Source organism: Peromyscus leucopus, chromosome 19, assembly GCF_004664715.2.
Source record: "Peromyscus leucopus breed LL Stock chromosome 19, UCI_PerLeu_2.1, whole genome shotgun sequence".
NCBI lineage: Eukaryota > Metazoa > Chordata > Mammalia > Rodentia > Cricetidae > Peromyscus > Peromyscus leucopus.
The window spans coordinates 13,321,252-13,337,132 of record NC_051079.1 but is presented as its reverse complement, the minus strand read 5'-3'; the positions used below and the strand labels follow the sequence as shown (position 1 = coordinate 13,337,132).

The 15,881-nt window shown below is 39.4% G+C and overlaps 1 protein-coding gene across 29 annotated transcripts in view; it reads right to left on the bottom strand.

Moving 5' to 3' along the window:
- Window positions 1-15,881, bottom strand: part of Dtna (dystrobrevin alpha) — a 358,974-nt gene that overhangs the window by 193,324 nt on the left and 149,769 nt on the right. For all 29 annotated transcript variants that reach the window (XM_037196986.1, XM_037196985.1, XM_028887703.2 and 26 more), the window contains one exon: window positions 5,336-5,462. The gene's annotated coding sequence lies outside the window, so the exon portion shown is untranslated. The remainder of the gene's footprint in view (window positions 1-5,335; window positions 5,463-15,881) is intronic.

Genomic DNA, 15,881 nt, shown 5'->3' with positions numbered 1-15,881 from the left:
TAAAACTATCTGTGGGTTATGTCACACAGGAGGAAGTTATCATATGAAGTCCACAGGCTTGGGAGCCAGCATGTCTGGGTTTGAATGTTCATATCCAGCTCACTGAAGCGTGGCTAGGTTATTACATCTTCCTGGGCCCAGTATTTTCAAATTTAGCAAAGGAGAAAAGACTGCCTATAATACAAGGTGGCCAAGCATGAAGTTGAATATATGACATGAACTGTCCAGTACTATTGTGTCTTCTTCATCAATCATCAGGTATTTATACAGAAACTACCTATAGTGTGCCACTTACCATGCTAGTTCAAAGGGTTACAAAGATAGATAAAGGAGGATTACTACCTTAAAATGTCACCTACCCACCCAAAGGTCATAGTTTTCGCTTCAACATCATTACACTCCAGACTATGTCATTGTTAGAACATCTTCCTGAACTGTTTTTGGAAACAGTGATTGAGGAATCTCCATCGGAAGTGGTTCATCAGTCTAAGAACCAGCACCTTTACCGTCTGTACTCCTCTCTTCCATGACTTCACTACCACCCGCTTGGCGCAGGTGATCTTTGATGATGGGTGTTTCCCATCAGTCTCAGGAACATGATGATGTCAGTAACGATATTTTTGGAGCCTTCTCTCATGTGCGAGTACCCATCATTCCAAAGCCAAGCGTCTACTCCATTGCCCAGTTGTGTTCTCCTGGCCAGTTCTTTAAACTCACATATAACAGTTATATAATATCTTATATATTATATAATAACATCATATTTGAGTGAATGTGCTTTCTTTCCCAGTTGATTTTTTTAATTAACTGTATAACATCTCATTTCTACAATCTGGAGATAAATGCTTGTGATTAGAATTTTCAGTATTGTACCAAACTAAAGAAAAGATTTGTTTTGGGAATATCAGGTATTTACTACCCTTTAAGCCACAAAAAATTGCCCAGCCCTGTGCCTCTCAGCAGCAGGAGCATGAAAGGGTCCAAGCACTTCTGTTCCGTCCACGATGACATTGTCTGAAAGGATTCTAAATTAGAGCGTTCCGAGTCAACATTAGCATTGGTTGAATAGATGAAAAACACTGGTAGAAGGGACAGTGTGTCCTTTCGAGGATAAGCACAGCACATGAGAACGGAGAGATGAGCAGTTGGGATACCCTCTAAGATAAGACAGAAAAAGAAAATGGCTCCATAAATAAATGGGAAGGAAATGAGAACAGCGAGGCCCTTACACTTCACAAAACAAAGTGAGGCACTGAACTGATCAAGTGAGCAGATGCTTTAATACCACAAGAGCCCGTAAGAGCAGCTAGAACAGTGGGGATTAGGCAGATGATTTACCTTTTAAGCAAGACAGCAAGACAGACACTGGCCTCCTGACCACTTTGATTTTCAACATATTCAGTATTTATTATAGAAAATCTGAAGCATTCAGATCATAAAAATTCTTAAGGCAGCAAACAGTCATTGTTAAGAGGGAGAAGTCAGATTCAACTTATAGATGAAAATCTATGAATAAACAAACAGAAAGCTGTAGTTCTAGATGAAGCTGTGACCCCCAAAGACATTCTTATGTCAAATATAATGATGTTTATGATATTTAGCATTAAAGAAATAAAAATCATATTTAGAGTATACTTAAAGAATTTTAAACAATCTTTCCATTAGTTTGGGATGGAAAACGGGAAAGGTGACATTTCTTTTTAATAGTAACAAATTCATGCACTATCATATAACTTAGAATACGGTTTTAAATACATAAGGTTGTTTTTTTATTGTCCCTGCTCCCATTCTTCAAGACAAGATAAAACACAGCTTAGGAAAGGTCTCTGTAAAAGATGTAAAATGTACAATCAATTTGTAAGACAGAATAATAAGAGCACAAACAACCCAACTCAAAAGTGGGCCAGAGATCCAAATGGTCTCCTCGTGGAAGAGACCTTACAGATGGCAAGTGAGCACATGCACGGAAGCGCCCTATCATCTGCCATTAGAGACTTGCTAATTAAAACCAAAGCTACACAACAGCCATCGGAATGACCAAGATCCAAAACACTGACAGCAACAAACGCTCCCGAGAGAAGGAAGCATCAGGGTATGTGTTGATTGCTGGTGGGAATGCACAGCCTCTCACTGCGCTAAACATATGCTTTTCCAGCCCAGTCATCTTGTCCCTTGTTCTTTGTCCAGATGAAATGAAATGCCATGATCACACAAAATCCTGCACATAGAGATTTAAATCAACTTTATTTGGAATTGTGAATAGATGCATACAATGTGGTACATCCAAGCAGTGAAGCATCATTTAGGCTGAAACAGAAGCAAGTCTTCAAGACATGAAAATATAGGAAGAAACGTAAATGCTTGTCCGTGAGTGAAGTTGGGCAATCTGAAAAGGCCGTGCACCCTGTGATTCTAACGTGACAATTCAGAAACTGCAAAACTCTGGGTCTACTAAAATTACCAGTGGGTCTAGCATGGAGGGAAGATTTTTAGGGCAGTAAAAAGTAAGTGATCCCGCAGTGATGGAAACGTGTCACACGTTTCTGTCAAAATGTATAATGTTCACTAATGTGCAGAATTATCTATGGTGGTGAGTCAGTGTCGATCAATTGATTGTAATAGACATCTTACCATAGTGGTGGGTATTGATAGCTGGGGAGGCCATGCATGTGTGGGGGCGAGCAGGATACAGGAAAAGCTTGTTCCCTCTTCTCAGTTTTGCTAACCACAAATTGCTCTAAAATAGCAATTATTTCCCTTTAAAAAGGGATGATTCATAACCACAGGATACAATGTGTGATTCTATCGATGAATACACAAGACAGCCAGTGGTGATGCAAACGAGGATTTGGTTTCTGCTGAGAGAACAGACTGGAAGAGGCTGTGAGCTGCTCTTCTGGGGATATTGGCAACGTCCATTTCTTTATTTGATTGATAATAAGCACCTTGTGAATATTGATAGGGGCTTATGCTTTTGGTATCATCTTTGAATCTATAATGTATCTCAATCTTTTAATATAAAGCCCGTGTAAGTTAATGGAAAAAAAAAAAACCTACCTATGCCTTTAAATTTAATTTCCTGGGAATCACTTGTTTTCTTGAGGTTGGGGGAGAAGCAAGTTACCTCTCTAAAATTTTCTTCCAATAATTTATAAGGAATTAATAAAACATGGATGGGTCAGTTAGAACTTAGCTAAGAAAAGAAAAATTAAGTATTTAAAACAGAATTCAATTTACAGAAATGGTTCCACAAAGCCTGGAAGAATTGGAAACTAAGCTGGTGCCCTAGATCCCTTTCTATTGCTGTGGGAGACACCATGAGCAAGGCAACTTATTAAAGCAAGTCCGTACCAGGGGGGCTCATGGTTCCAGAGGGTTAGCGTCTGTGATCACCATGGTAGGAAGCATGGCAGCAGGCAAGCAGCAGTGATGCCGGAGCAACAGCTGAGAGCTTACACGTTGAGATGACAAGAAAGCAACTGGAAAGGTGTGGGATTTTGGAACCTCAAGGGCTGCCTCAAGTGACAGTGACACACCTCCTCCAACAAGCCACACCTCCTAATCCTTCCCAAGCAGTTCCATGGACTAGGGGCCAAACATTCAAATGCATGAGCTTATGGAGGCCATTCTCATTCAAACCACCACAGCTGGGGATTGTGAAGAAACTTCAAGGTATTTAAGTAGTCCTAAGAAGCCACAGGCACTGACCGACATTCAGAGTTCTTAAGGACCAAGGAAGAGGTGGTGTCACTGGAAGTCTGGGTTAAAAGTCATGAGGGGAAGCTGGAGGCAATGACTGGAATAAAATATAGCCCAACAGGGATTGGTCCCCAATGTAGCTAGAGCTGGGCAAAACCAGTAATGGACCTGAAGATAAAGACGTCACAGACAAGAGCTCAGAAACACACTTCTCATTTTCCTTTTCTTTTCTAGAGTAACGGCTACATGAGCCAAATTGATTTACTAAGACTTTTGAAATGTACTCAGTTTAGCTCTTGGGAATTACAGCAAACAAATCTCTTGAAAATAAAGGAAATCATTACTTTAGTTCTACATTCAATCTCAGTAAAGAGAATTTATACACACTTAAGATTATGAGAGAATCTCTTGTTTTCCTTTTGAACTTAATCAAAATAATAAAGGGTATCTTGGTGTTCTGAAAGCAGTCATTTACCCATACATACGATTTTGATCCTTTATTTCATTTACTTAAAGTGGATGATGAATCTAAATCTGAATTTTAATGAAAGTTGTTCTCAAACATGCAATAATGTCACGTTGACTTGTATTATATCTTCACTGCTTTAAAATGATGCAACAGTTTTCACTTGCATCCTTTTTAATGTGGAAAGGAAGCACGAGCTCCTTTTGGATTAGACTTAACCATGGTAGGTGCTCTGGCAGCTGCGTTATTTAGTTAAGAACTGAACATGACTCCATTCGGACGTTCTGGGCATGGCCATTCTTTAACGAAGATAATAAAAGAAATAAGACTACTTTGAAAGCTGCTCTTAGGATGAAGTGGGGATTCTCAATATGACTGCCACTCAACTTCTTCCTTTTTCTCATTCTGCCGAAGGGTAACAACAGCGAATTTCAGGAAAATTCTATATGACTAATTTGCAATCTTTGTCTTTTGTACCATTGAAGGGTAATTTGATAATTTGAATTTGATAATTCAACATTGATTTGTTTATTTATTTTATAGCCAGGCAAAACAAAGCTCAGTGTGTGTGTGTGTGTGTGTGTGTGTGTGTGTGTGTGTGTGTGTGTGTGTGTGTGTCTGTGTGTGTGTGTGTGTGTATGTGTGTCTGTGTGTGCATGTGCTGTTTATGTTTCATTGTACATCACATTGTAATATTTAGTGTACCTGACCTTTATTGTTTCTCATTTTTAATTTAGAGAAAATAAAGTCCCCGAACAGGAAGCTTTAGGAATTAGTTATTGACATGCTAGGAAGCCAATATTACCACCATCAGTCTTCCTTTTGGTTTATATCGTTAGAACCCAGTTATCTGCTACCTCATCTGGACTTACTACTCTGATATTAAATATATTTCTATATTTAAAAACATTAGGCAACTTTTGGAATAGAATAAAGGATTGTGGATTATTCCTCCAACATAAACCATCTCTCACACAATGGTTCTGATAGTTTCTGTTGTTAGAAAGCAGAAGTGAATTAATGAAGTCTTTAACTGGGAAGTCACTGAAATTACAGAACTGAACAAAAAATGTTGATACTATTTAACCCCAGTTTTTATGCAAGGAAGAAAAGCACGTTTTCAGAGTTTAGACTAATGCCCGTCTTGAAATGTTTGTCTTAAGCACTCACCTAAAATTCAATGAAGAAACAGCATGGACTTCCCAGAACCATCTATTTTGTTTTCTTTGAAATGGCAGTTGATTGTGGCATTTGAAGACTTCTCAAGTGCTCCCCAGGGCTTATAAATCCTGTTTATCTGTAATAAAAAAAAAAAAAGAAAAGAAAACCTGCTTTGAGCCATTTACACAAACCTGTTTATTACAGAAACAGGGGCCTGAGTTGGAAGTTCTAGAATATATGGCCTCCTACAAATCCTCCTACACTATTAACAACTTGGAATACCATACGCAGAAACTCAGCTTTCATTAACCAAGACAAATGCACTTTTATTCCAGAAGTTCTTTGACAGATGAGGATGGCCAGGCCTGGAGGCATGAAGTCACCATGCAGGATGGAGCAGCTGGTTAGCAACATCTAGGAGTTCTTAATATAGCCCTTTATTTTCAGTTGATTAAGAATGAGAAATGAGAGAACATGGATTCTTCTGTTTTCTGAATAGGCAATTTTCTAGAATATTGCACCATCATAATTTCTACTAAAGCCAAGGAAATTACTGCAGAGGTCAGATGCCTCAGAACAACATGTTCTCTGAGAGAGTAAACTTGAGCAGTTTTAAATAGATATCCCACAGGAGCTGACGATTGCAAAGGCAGCCTAAAGTTATTTAATAGTCCATATGGTGATTCTGATATGGAATAATCACATATAAATAGTAAACAGTTCACGTCTCTTAAAAGTGAATGTTTTTCAAAGATGTTGCCTTGCTGAGAGAACTTATAATTGACAGGGGCACTCAGTGTTGAAGGTTCCCTGACCCTTGCGGTGACAGTGACCCAGGTACATTACATGCATCTCCATCAATATCTCTTTCCCAACACTCTTTTCCACTTCATCTCCTGTATAGCTCTCTTCTCCCTGCCTGGGACTTGCACTGTTATTCCGGGGGCCGATGACTGGAGCAGCAGAAATCTGAAACTCTGCCATTTATGTACTGAGATAAAGCGAGGAAGTGAGGAGAAGGGCAGAAGGTGTCTCCTGAGAGTGGAGATGGGACGGGATGGGAAGAAAGGACCCCAGAGGATGCTGGGTGCCCTCTGCCTCCAGTGCCAGCCCTGTACTTTTTCTCTTCAACTTTCTTTCCCATGGGCTGTCTAAAAGGACCACCATAGTGATTTGGGCCTTAGGCCTGGCTTCAGATGTCTTTTGATTTTGGATCCACATTGCAAACTGTCTAACCATAATCCTTCTTTCCTCTAATCTGGACTCTCAACTTTGCTTATTATTTCTTAAGATTTATTAGTAGAAGATAACTCCTCATAGTGCAATTAACCCTGTGTCCATTAGAGTCCACCATCCCCACCTTGTATTACGTTCTAGGTACACACAATCTGGCATTATGTGAATTAAATGTACTATTGTGGTTGAATTATTTTGCTATTTTATTGTTTTTTTAAAGTACATGTCATAACCATTCTTTTGAAAATTGCTGTTCTGATAGACTGATAATTCCCCTGTATTTGGAAATTAACTACATATTAAAATATCATCCCCAATCTCATTAATATTGTTCCAAACCACAGGATGAGGAAATAAATGGGACCTTATAACACAATCGTGTATTTTCTATGCAATCACATATTTCACATCTATGCATATACAGATAAGTTTATCCAGCTGTGACTGACAGCATAGAATCACTGGTGACTTCTTAGGTCCTGTGTCCGACTGTTTCTCCCTTCCCTGTCAGTCTCTGAGCACTTTGCAGCCGACTCAGGAGACCAGGCAGCATCCCACATACAGTCACTGTGCTGAAGCATCTCACCGGCAGCTTACCTTGGTAAGACTCATAGCTTTAATAAAAATTCTACCTTGGTGATATACTGACGATGGTGGGGTGGCTGTAGTGTCTTCTCTTCCACCAAGAAGTGGCCCTGCCTCAGCCTGTATCTCAGGGGCAGTGATTAAACACCACTGACGAACACAGAGGTAGATGCATCTCTGCTATGACTGACTTCTGGGCCCTGTGGCATGCCCAGCGTGTCCAGGACTGAACGCAGACAATTCTTTTTACCCTTGAACCTGAGAGTGACTGCCTCCCAATGACTGTGAATTAAAGTCATCAGTCCTCTTTTCTGGTATGCTGCAGCTTACAGGACATTGAAAAGAAAAAATTCCTACATGAACGGTAGGTGGAAACAGAAAATGATAACTTCCTCTCTTTTTATTTTTATTTAAATTATAGGTCCGCTAACTTAAATTCTAGGTTGCCTAACTCAGAAACTCAGAATTTCTAGTGTAAGTGAAGTTAAAATTTAGTGTTTGGACATCAAATAAAAATACTGTCTCTTGGGCTGGAGAGATGGGGTCGAAGTTGAGAGCATTTACTGGTCATGTTAATGTCCTGAGTTTCATTCGCGGCATCCACAGCAGGCAACTTATAACCACCTGTAATTCAAGTTCCAGGGCATCCTATACCCTCTTCTGACCTCCACAGAGGGTATACATACATACACTCAGACACACACATACACACACACACACACACTAAAATAAATACTCTCTCTTTTATTTAGCTCTCTGGGAAATTTCTAGCCAGGGTTCATGTTGAAATTAGAAGTCGCTATCTTCCCACAGCCTGCCACAAGAGAAACAGGAGTTTTGTTGATTTTCGATACCCTGCCTTAGGCATATGGTATTAAAGACAGCTGAAGGAGGCAAATTTTTGCTTACTCAGAGAATTACCTCGAATTTGGGCATGGCATGTATAATCTGAATAGGCCATTTAAAAGAAAACACAGAGATTTGGTATTAATCCAGTCAGGGATTTCATTGTTCTTTGCAGTGGTGAATATGGCGAGTGACATGAGTTCATTATACAGAATTGGAACAAGTGTTCCCCTCCTACCTTAGTAGGACATAGACAAGCATGAGATGGAGGCACCTTACTCATGCCCATGCCCAGGTGAGCTGTCTACTTAAAACCATACTCTTGCTGTTTATCTCTGAATGTTCTCCCGTGTAGCATGTCCTTTGTCTGATGCACTATTTATTCACTGTCTCTTCACAGTAAAGATAAGATTGACAAAGGCAGGAAAGTTGCTCAACACAATGAGGAATTCTGTCAAATGGACCTCTGTGGATGCTTTAAAACTCAAGGCGATGTTGGTGCTTAGAGACACGTGGGGATCGTTTCTGCCTCAAGTACTTGCTTTGTTGCCCCAGAGCTCAGCTCGTGATCCAGGAAGGTCTTGGCTGTCAGCAAATACTTCATGTTATTGTCGGAGACCTTTGACTCCGAGCTCCTAGGAGAAGGGTGGTGGCCGCGATAACTTAGATCTAGTCTGGCCATCGTGGAAGGGCAACTCACAGGGCAGGTGCACCTCACTCTGGGGGTTCTACTTGCCGACCAAAGCATTACAGGAACTGGCCGTGGCTGCTTGGATGTGGATGTGGCTTCGTCTCATTTCTGTGACATTTTTATGTCCTCGACAGGTAAGTAGGGAACTTAATTGAATCTCTGAGGCAGGTACATTTTAGGTCTGTGATTTCTTTCTGTCAAAACATCTCGTGACAGCAGAAGTACAGGTAGAATTCACCCTTGTAAACCTAGAAACTTTTACAAGGAAAGTAGAAACAACGGTGTGTCCCACTATTCAGTCACCCCACCCCTCATACCAGCTGTCCATGAGATAGACACAGGACGGCAAGAAGGTATTTGAACAGTGTAAGACAGTAGCATAGACTTCATTTTCATTATTGCTGTTTTATCAAGGAGGCTAAAACAATCATGCCTCATTATTGAGGCACAGTACAACAAAATATAAAGCAACATTTGGATAAAATATTGTAAGGAATGGGCATGTATGTTGTCAATGCAGGAGATTTTTTAACTTAAAGCCAGAGTTCGGCTGACATGCAGGAACTCTTTTGGTTTGTTTTTTGAGACAGGGTTTCTCTGTGTAGCCTTGGATCATTTCCTGGAACTCACTCTGTAGCCCAGGTTGGCCTCAAACTCACAGAGATCTGCCTGTCTCTGCCTCCCGAGTGCTGGGATTAAAGGTGTGCACCACCACCGCCCGGCTGCAGGAACTCTTAGAAACCGTGAGGGCTTGCCTGTCCACATCCATTCAGCTAGCATTCTGTTAGCTGTTTTAAAGGTTCTGACAAGGGAGGAGTAGACCATAAAGGAATTTGCAGCTGCTTCCTGGACTGTACCTATCCCCGCCATATCTCCTGCGTGTTCCTCTCTGTTGCCTCCTGCATTTGAAAGGGCATCACCACCCTCACGTGACACATTCCCTACATCATTCCTGGGCAACTTCTGCAGAGGTGGTCAGTTGCTAAGAACTCACCTAAGTGTGTTCAGACAGATCTGCCTTCATAAAAATGAAAACTGTAAAAATGTTAGCCTACAATTAATTGAAAAACTGAATTAATTTAAAAATGGAACACGAGGTGGCAGACGACATATAGGGTTAAAACCACAGCAAATTTTCTTTATAAAAAGATGCAAATATGACAAATTTTGAAAACTGTAACACGTTTACTCCCCAAGACATGCCTATGAAGAGTTTGTACATTCACTTCCATTTCCTCACACATCTGGCATATACACATATGGACATGTATAGCTATAGATACAAACATGTATATACACATACATGTAGAACACATATTTCTGTCACATTGAGGCATTGTAATACACATAAAATGGAAGCAGGGTAGAAGGCCCTAGTTTTACCATGATAATAGTGCTTTTTGTAATACAAAGCTTCTAGAGTCCAAAACTTGTGTATGCCCAGACATCAAAACACCAGAAAAAATAGGGGCCATTTTCTCCAAAAAACGTGGTTAAAGACACCAACTACCTCATTTTGTATTCTTTAAAATAGACTTACTTATCTATTTATTTGTATGTATCTGTGTGAGTTGTGTGTAGGTGTATGCACAGGAGGGTCCCATGTGCTACTCTAGGGTGTGGAGGTCAGAAAAAAGCACCCTCCTCACCCCTTCCTGCTTGTTCTTCTAAGGGTTAACATTTTCTAGGGTAGGCTGGAAGCCAGCAAGTCCCAGTGGTCTTCCTTCATTTGCAGGGAAGCACAGTTTAACAAGGTGGTGCTGGGATTTGAACTCCCGTCCACATGATTGGGGAGCAAGTGATCCTAACTGCTGAGCCATCTCTCCAGCCTCTTGGCATGTGTTTTTATGGAAAACACGAGTAAAAAACTAGTGAAAAAAAATCTCATTTGATTATATAATTGTCAGATTTATGTATCTTGAATTTTCTTGAGATTAAATTCTTTTATGAAAGACAGTGTGAAACTAGAGCTGTGTGCTGGCAAAGGCTTCCCATAGTGATAAACTCATTAGGGCTTGAAACCCCTGTGCTGAAATTAATTCCAGGCAAAGAAGAAAGATTAACATACTTTATGTTGCTTAGGGGAAAAAATGATCCAACCTCAGTCTTTTGTCTTCCGCCACTCAGAACCATTCAAATTGATCCAAAAGAAAATTAAGTTGGATTTTGAACATTAAGGACCAGTGTGTCAAAGATTAGTCTAATTAATTTTTTAGAAGACAATTTTTTAATTAGCTACATGCAGGCACAACACAGATTCTGTTGAAATCTCCTGGTAAAATATGACCTTCAGGCCTTGCTCAGAGCTTCTGTCTTTTCGTTTGACAGAGAGGTCCACAGCGTACCTCTAAGAGGTTAGTGGTAGAGACTGACCTAGTATAACTGTTTTGATTTTACCATCGGGTAACTATCAAAACAATTAGAAACCAAGGAAGAAGGGGAAGAAGACATTCATAGAACTGGTTATAGATGTGTAAAGTGAAGTTTGAAATAAAATGATTTCATAAAACATTACAGTAGTGGCATTAAAGGAGAATGGAAGGAGAAGACAGTAAATGCTCACATGCAGACTGGGCTGCTTCCTGCAAATACTCTGAATTAACATGGTGCTGACCACATGGCCTCCCACATAGCTGTAAACATTGCTTTTCATTATCTGTGTAGAAGTCAACCACAAAGCCCATCCTCGTGAAATAACATGGATGCACAAAAGGAACAGTTGATGCAATTTTTGCGGCTTGAAAACCAGATTCTCATCTTGTTGCTTGCAATGTATATCTGGATTCATCAGGAGAAATATATTTATGTGCAGAATATGGGCAGGTATTTCCTTAGACAAAGAACTGCTTTTTTTTTTTTTTTTCAGAAGCCACAGAATGAAAGAGCATTAATTCTTGAATTCTGCTTGCCCTTCAGGCGGGGGTGTTTCTGGCTGGACTGGTGGCCTTGGATGGGCCACATGCCTCCATCTCTCACCTGGTGGAAAATAGGGTCTGAGTTACCATTTTCATGTGATCCAGAGGAAACCATGCCTTTTAAAGAATGAAGAGAAATTTTTTCCCTCGATTTATGTCAGCAAGCTGCATTGCTACTTTGGAATTAATGAATATAATACAAAGGATTCTCAAACATTTTGTTCTGAAGATCTAAAAGGGTTTCACAAAATGGTTGCTTCAGTTATTAATATATTTTATTCTACATTAAGATTTGTAAATAAAAAATTACTCAGAAATTAATTTATAAAAGTCATAATTATATACACATAATATAATAAGTATATATTATACATAATGTATATACATTATAATATGTGTATATAATAATACAATATAATAATAAGACAAATATTTTTCAAAACAAAAATTCAGTGAGAGGTGTTAAACAATTGAATATAGTTGGAAATCTAAGTGTCTGGGTTGGGGGAAGCTGCAGGACATTTTTTATGATGAGAAGCATGAAGAAACTTGAGTTGGGAAATATCTCCCATAGGCTCATGTGTTTGGGGACATCATGGAGCCTTTAGAAGGCAGAACCTTGCGGGCGGAAATGGATCACTGAGGGCGGGACCACTTACTCCCTGCTTCCTGACTGTGGCAGCAAGGTAACTAGCAGGCTCACACTGCTGCCACCATGCTCTCCCTGCTGTGTGGAATAATCCCTTCAAGCTATGAGCCATGATAAGCCAGTCACCTTCTAAACAGCTTTTTGTCGGTATCTGAGCACAGCAACTCAGAACAAAGCATTTTCCTAATCTCTTAGGAAGCTTGTTTTATGAACGAATTTTGTTCCTGGACAGTTTCATGCATGCATATATTACACTCTACCACCCCCATCTCCCTCCAACCCCAGTTAGACCCCCTCTCTTCCATATGAATCTTTCTCTTATTCATGACTTCCTCTGAGTTTAATTAGGGCTGTCTATATGACCCTGGGTTGAGGACCATTCATTGATTTTGGTATAACATTCATAGAAACTCAATAACAGATTGTTTCTTGAGTTAGTCACAGTATGAAATCTAAAAGCAGTTGAAGAACTCTGAGTGATTCACTCATTACACGGACCTCCGTACTGGGTGACATAGTTTGTATAGATTTTTAGCTTGTGTATTATTATATAATATCATGCATTTGTCATTTGGAAAGTATTGGTTCTCTCAGCACTACAAATATTCCAAATGCTGATACAGTCCATTTCCAACAATAAAAATTATTGTTGTTACTATCATCATCCCTTTCATCAGAAAAGTATTTCCAAAATGAATTGGGAAGCTGTCAAGCTTATAGCGGCAGATGCAAGGTTCCTCAAAACTTCTAATATTTACTGAAGGTTTCAATTTTATCATTGTCAGAAAATTTTCATTTAATTATTCCCCTGAAGTATTGAGCTCATTTCAATTATTTCCAATGAAGTATTTGTCAGATTTCCATATTCGAATAATCATAGTTAGTCAGCCAGTTGGTCTTTCAAGTAAACATGTTTTTCTGTGTAAGAAGAGTCTGGCACAATTTATGTCACAACAATTATGATTGAAAACACTGATGGTACTTCAACATATAACAAAGTATTTCATGCATGCTTTGCATTTCCTCACAATTATCAAAAGATATGCGTCAGGGTTGCAAGATTTAACAAGACATTGTTTTTCCTGTTGTTTGCTTTTTCTTCCCTCTATATTTGATGCAATAAATAATATAGAGACTACCAGTAGAGATTGTGACTCTTTAATTTGTAATATAGTTCCAAGACTTTTAATTACTGGTGCTTTAATATCATCAAGACAATGTTCACATAGTACAAAAGGAAAATACTAAGTTAGGTTATTAAAATAGTTCTACTATCAAGGACCCTGGATGACTGTTGAAGACTTCGCTTAGAAAAGCATTGCTTTGAGGGAAGGGACATATGTCAGTGGCAGAATGGAAGCTATGAGGCAGGACAGAGTCACTCACTGGTGACTCTTCTCTCATTAATTTAATCTCTATTCATTTTGGACAAGTGACCTATCACCCCAATCCCCATTTTTCCATTACCACACCTCTGAACCAGGCTTTTTTCACTGAATTTTCTGTTTCCCAAGATTAAAACTTATCATGTGGTACTGTTAGTTGTGATCACTAATATTTATACTATCACTTGAGATGAAGACCCAGTGGTGTGATTATCAGCTTTATTAGATTTTTTTTTATCAGATCATTAAGAGTAGAGATGAATGTCAGTAGTTGGGATTTGTTTATCTGACCTATACCCAAATTTATGTTTGACATTTCCTCTGTGAGTATGAGAACCATGAAGACACTTCTATTCCCTGCTGAGCTGAATACAAACTTGACACTCTGGCCCTTGTTCATTGAGTTTGCGAACCTGTGTGTAGTCAGTCATGAGAATCATTTCTTGGAAGTTAAAGCTATCAATGCCATATGAAATACTGATGTTGACGTCTCTTTCAGACTTCCAGCCCTGAGTGGCTGTCTGTAACACCAGGTTTAGGAAGCAGAAATCACCAGGGGTGTGACCCTCTAACCAGATAGGTAGATCACAGTGAGCCCCAGCCGCCTCTTCTATCGCAGGCCAAGAACAAACTCCTCGGAAATGTGTTCCCTGAAATGTTGCCACCAGGAGAAGCAGATTCTAAAAGCATGTGCTGAGCTGGAATGCAGGGCCAGCACTTCTCATACTAGCTGGAAGTACATGCCGTGTTCTAAGTAAGCAGATGAGTTCAGTGCCAATGATCAACTTAGAGCAGGATCTGTCTGTTAACTTGATCCCTGTTTTAAGTATTTAATGGTATCTTAGCACTTACTAATTAATGGACAGGATCTTATATCCTTTGTTATGAAGTTTTATTTCAGCAAAATATTTTTAGTGTGGTAGTAATGAGACAAATTTCTCGGGTTTCAAAAATTAAATTGAACTACAATTAGTTCAGTAATACAGCAATACAGGGATCCTAACAGCTTTGTTTCACTGGGATACTTTTGTCAACTTAGATCACTGCCCCGAGTATTATATGTCTATAGCTCAAATGTCAACATTCAAAGATGATTCCCATTGTATATTCATTTCTCTGATGTTTCGTCCTCCTTGACACTGTGGGGTAATTTAATGAACTAAGAGTGCTTGGTTATCCTTTCATTTTGAAAACAGTTTTTGAGTTGAGAGTGTGTTAGCAGATGCAACAAGAGAATGTGGATATTGTTACAAGGTCAGCTTTTCAGATGCAATAGGTGGCCATTACTGGAATTCTGTCAAATGGTTACCATGGGCAGCATGGCCACCCAGGGTCATGAGTCAGCAGCTCTGACACCACCAACTACTTGATACATGGAAAAATGCATACAACTTTCACAAAGCAACAGAAGGAAGCACTTTATTTTATTTTCCAGGTTTATTTAGAAGGAAATATACAGGTTATCAATAGCTACATTTGAATTTTGTGTGTGCATTTGAATATGTGTGGGCATTTGTGTGACTTACAACCTACATTAAAATATTTACACACAGGAATTTCTTCTGTAAAGTGAAACATATGCATTTGAAGAGACACAATGTCAGAAGGTAGAAATATCACTTGAGACGTTGTTGTGCTAAGAGCTAGACATGACCTAGGTAGATGAACCCACATAGCTCCTGGGTAGCTGATATGTGGCCAGTTTTAATCAAGATGTTCTCTCAGTGTACAATTTGTATCCGATCTTACTGACAGAGTGCTGAATAAGATCTACTTTTATTGATAGCTCTGTGCATCCTGTATATGTTGAAATGGTATGTTTGACATACTAGGGTAAATAAAGTACACTGTTTAAATTAATTTCACCTATTTCTTTTTACTTGATTAAAATATGGCTTCTAGAAAGTCTTAGGATTCCATATGTGCTCACATTTTATCTTTAGCAGTGTTGCTTTAGAAGGTATTAGGTATTACCTCCTCCGTTATGGTGCTTATGAACACACACACACACACAGCATGAATGTGGGGATAGGTTAAGAAGAACAATCTTAACAGTGAGTCCTGAAGGTCAGCGAGATGGCTCAATGGTACAAATGTTGTCACCTAAGCCTGATGGCCTATGTTCAATCTCTGGGTCTCATAGTGAAAGGAAAGAATTGATCCTAGAAAACTGTCCTCTGGCTCCACATGCATGCCATAGCACACACATGCTGTTCCTTCTCCTTTCCCTCTCCAGATCTTCCTCAAA